The following is a 5,112-nucleotide window of genomic DNA, read 5'->3' as shown; positions in this document are numbered from 1 at the left end:
ACACATAGATATTGTTTTTGAAATGACCATGTTTAGAAAACTATCTATTGCCACTATGCATGAAGATCAGTCAACCACTAAGTTGTTAGAAGAGTGGCAATATTTGCTAGATGAAACCATAGTATCTAGTTTAGTCATCTCAGAATAATTACAAGCCATGTTTCTCCTCTCTTCCTTGCCTCTATCTTGGAGAGCCTTTATTACCACTCAAACCTCTCTGGCATTGATAAACTCAAGCTTCAGCCAGCACTGTTTAATAGAATCAAGCAAGAGCAAGTCATGAGAGATACTCTTTCTACTTTTTCAAATCAAGAATCCAAGTCTCTAGCTATAACTGCTTACAACTCAAAACATCTTCACGAAAGAGCTCAACACTTTCAACAAAACCCCAAGTTTTCTTGTCGGTCTAACTTCAAAGGGATTCTTGGTATTCCTCAACATAAGCCCAAATCTTACCACTCTTTTCAATCCCTATCCTTATCAAGAAATCCTCATTATCATCTCATATGTAGTGCTTGCAAAAGACAAGGTCATATTGAAAAGAATTGTCGGAAAAAAAAAAGATTCAACAAATATCAATCAAGAGGTCAAGATCACTTTGTTAGCATCGAAAATTATGACATAGAAGAGCAACCAGAAACTATCATTAGCCTAGCCACAAGTGTTTGGCCACCTTCCTCAAACTCCAAAGAGGAATTAACATGGTTTTTAGATTGTGGAGCTCCTCATCATATGACTTTTCACAAGGAATGGTTAGTTGACTTCAAAGAGATCTCCACTCCACTCAATGTTGCCATGGGGGACAACAACATTCAACAAGCTCAAGGCTACTGCACCATTCAAGTGGAGCTTCCTTTCAATCACATAATAAAGGTACATGATGTCTATTATGTTCCCAATCTCAAGAAAAATCTATTAAGTATTAGTGAGCTCACTTCTCAATCCTCTCTCATTATGCACTTCCACAAAGACCACTCCATCTTACAGCTACTCTCACCTTCTCTCAAACTTACCTACACCAAACTAGGTTGGCTTTATACACTTAGGGATTCACTTCTACAACCTCCTTCAAATGCTTTAGCTAACTCCACTTCACTCACAAGTATACCATAAAACACGCTCCTATGGAACTCTAGGCTTGGTCATGCCTCGCAAAATGTTCTCCAACAATTTATTCACAAGAAACTTGTCCACGCATTCCACCTTCCCTCTCTCAACTTCCATTTTTTCAAGCTTGTGCTCTCAATAAGGGTACAAATCTTCCTTATCCCAAATCTTACTCCATTACAACTCAATAACTTCAATTAGTACACTCTGACATTTGTGGTCCAATAAATAGTGTACTGTCACTAGTGCAAAATACTTTATGGTGCTTATTGATGATTATTCAAGATACACAATTGTATATTTTCTCACGAGGAAGTCACAAGTCTTCTCCAAGTTCCAAGAATATAAGGAAGCAGTTGAAAATAAGCACAAGTTACGACTCAAAGCTCTCCATATAAACAATGGAGGAGAATATACTTCAAATGAGTTCGAAGATTATTGCAAGGCTTTTGGCATTCAACATGAGCTTACCATACCACATCATCCATAGCCAAATGGAGTTATTGAACACAAGAATCATACACTACTCAATGGTGCAAGATCCATGCTATCACTACCTCGTCTGGGAAAAGAATATTGGGAGGAAGCAATTGCTATAGCAACATATCTACAAAACAGGTTGTACTCAAACTCTCTATTCAATAACACTCCTTACGGATTGTGGTTTGGTCACCCTCCTAACCTATCACATCCTGCAGGTTTTTGGATGCACTGTCTTTCTTGTCAACATGGCTCATAAATCCAAATTCTCTCCCACAGTCACAAAATTAATTTTTATAGGATATGATGAGCCACATGGTCACAAAGCCTATCGATTTTATGATCCCAACAACAAGGTTTTTTTTTTACGGCCGAAGTGCCATCTTTCATGAAATTAATCTTCTTCCAGCATACACCACACATAACCTCAATCTCTCACACTTTATCCCATTATTCTCTATGATAACACATTTTCAACATTAGACATGGCTCAGCAGGACCCACCATATCTTCTACAAAATCCCCTCTTTCTAGTTCTCTCCATTCAAGCTCTTCTCAATCATCATTATCCTTATCTCATTCTAAAGGCCCAAGGCTAGCTAGTTCATATGAACAACCCTCAAATCCAAAAGATTCTATCCTTAATGAATCACATTATACCTTAGAAAAAATCCAAAAGAAATAAATATGACGACTCATCATGCAGTGCCAATCATGGCATCTGACGTGGTCAAATCTGTCCAAACGGCACTATCATATTTTGAAATCATGCCTCTAGTCCACATGGCAACTAAAATCCACAACACATTGGAGTAAACAGCTCCGTGTACTAGCTCCCCTAAATATTCTCCACGCCAACAACCTGCCATCATTAATAGCTACCATGCTCACACTTCAACTCAACTCAATACTCTCACTTCTCCAAAGCATACAAGCTCACCATCCACAACAAAAACTCTATATAAATAGCGAGCCTCTTATCCTTCAATCCTAGAAGCTCAATATCATCAGAAAAATTCTGAACCTCTCCATTCCTCCACTCAAAAATTACCTCCATCATCTTGCACTGAAGGACAAAAAATTCGAAGATCTACTCACATAGCAACAATGTCTTCAACTTCAAGCAATACTTCCCCTAATGCTCTCATTGCTACCACACTACGGCTTCCATCTCTAACTTCTCCATCAAAACCCATTACTCTATTCAGCTCCTCTGACTCCGATATTGAAGAGGTACAGTCACAACCAAATCCTTGCTTCAAAAACTTACATGACCTTCATCTTTAAGCAAACATTGCCCTTGGAAAAGCTCGAGATTTGCCTCCAATCACTATTTCCAAGTCCCCCAATCTGCCCTTCTATCACTCAAGCACTTCAAAGTCCCAAAGCCTCTCAATGGCAAGATACAATGCCAATGAATACAAAGCTCTTCTTCACAATAATACTTGGAAATCGGTGCCCCTTCCTCTTGGAGAATCTGCAATAAGCTTCAAATGGGTACTTCACAAAAATCTCAAACCGCATGGCTCCATCCACAAGTACAAAGCTTGACTTGTAGCTCGTGGTTTCAAAGAAATTGAAGGCCTCCATTACGGACGTACATTCTCTCCCGTTCTATCTTTAACCTTCTTATGGGTATTACTCTCCATAGCTTCTTATTTCAAATTAAATTTTCACCATATTGATGTTAGAATTGCCTTCTTGCATGGTCACTTAGAAGAAAAATATGTATGTCTCAACCACCAAACTTTATTAATCCAAAATTTCCTACACATGTCTGTCTATTGCATAAAAACTCCATATTCGGGATTTTGGGAATTTCCCATCAATATGGGAAAACCAAATCAAAATGGATTTCATGAATTTTGGGAATTTCATTAATTTGGAACTTGGTGCAATTAAACATATTACTGCTTATGGTTGTTTCCAAGAGATTGAAAAAAACTCAAAAAGGTTGTGTTAATAAACACCTTAGTTTTAATATCCTTGAAATATTCAAGAAAAATCTTTAGTCGATGGATTCTTGTAGACTTTCTTTAGCCTTCAATACAACCTTTGGGGGGATTTTAAAATTTTTTGGGAGATTTTGTACCTTTCTTCATCCAAGAGAAGACAATGCTATCTATTGTTTCCCATCGTTCAGGATCTTTTTTGTTGCACATCCAATATTTATCCCAACAATTAAAATACACCTCTCCATCTGTAGCATTTTGAGGACTACAAATTGGTGCCCAATATTGTATACGTACCTTGTTGAAGTTTTTGGAATGTCTATTTGTATCGACCTCACTTTGTGCAACACAAGCCATATTGGATATAATGGATCTGAAGGTCTAACAAGCACAAAGTCATCTTTCTTAACATCAATCATTGGTTCAAATGCATGCTTGCGCTGTTTGCTCAGAGGACCACAATAGTGATCATTCAACTCTTCCAATCCAATGAAGTCATCTGCATTATCTACGTCTATATTGGTTACATCACTTTGTGTTCTTGGCCAAAAATCTATGAAAAATAAATCTTCTTGGACATTTGGAGTTTGAAGAGCGTAGATCATATGTTTCCAATAATCAATCACTGGTGTTATAAACTTTGTGAACTCTGCTTTAGGTCCTTGTACATTTGACCATCTTTCCCAATACTTCAAATAATCTTTAACTCGACTTACTACTTCTTGATGATCCTTAACGTACTCAAACATGGGTAGTAGCATTGGAACACCCTTTGGAAGAGTAGGCTTTCCTGTAAGGTCTCTCTTCCATAATTCAATGTTACCTTCTCTTGATAACCAGTCTGGGGACTTTGGATGCATCTTGTATTGCATGACAGGTGTATCTCCTTGCATATAAAACCGAAATTGAAGAGGTTTTGAGTGACCAACAAGTGTATCTTTTGAATCACACAAGTATCCCTCAATGTATCTCTTAAAGTCAGGCACATGTGTCAATAAGAAAGGTATAGGACTAGTCATCTGGCATGATTGAAAATGTTGCATAAGATGAGGAAAAGTGAAGGTCATGCTCGTCCTTAGCTTCTTTGAAAATTTGCTGAACATTGCATCGATGTCTTCATGTGTATGACCCACCATGAGAAACCCAAGCTGGATCATCTTGAATGTTCCTCGTGCAACAAGCAATGATAGATATGCAAAGAGATAGCGATTTTTGTTTTCTAACCCACAATTATCAAGTTGAAGAAGTAAGTTCTCTAGAAATCGTTTGAAATGATGATGGTCATCCTGTGGTGTATTATCTTCCGTGCATGATTTATCTTATGCAACACCTTGATGGTGGTCTAGTGCTTTTTTCGAGTTGAGAGCATTTAGTAGCACAAAGGTTGATCTTGGCATTCCATCTACTTGTAGATCACCATTTTCATGCCTCTGTAGTCGCTCCAAGTTCCTAAAGCACAATGACAATGAGGCAATTGTGAAGTTAGGATCATGAGTCCATAGATCGAGTGAGAAATTTCCATATCTACCTTCTCCATGTCCATGTGTAATCATGCCTGTTAAAGAAACTGGTA

Source organism: Lygodium microphyllum, chromosome 25 (assembly GCF_053477565.2).
Source record: "Lygodium microphyllum isolate KBCC chromosome 25, Lygodium_microphyllum_v1.1.10, whole genome shotgun sequence".
NCBI classification, from domain to species: domain Eukaryota; kingdom Viridiplantae; phylum Streptophyta; class Polypodiopsida; order Schizaeales; family Lygodiaceae; genus Lygodium; species Lygodium microphyllum.
This window is presented reverse-complemented; position numbering follows the sequence as displayed.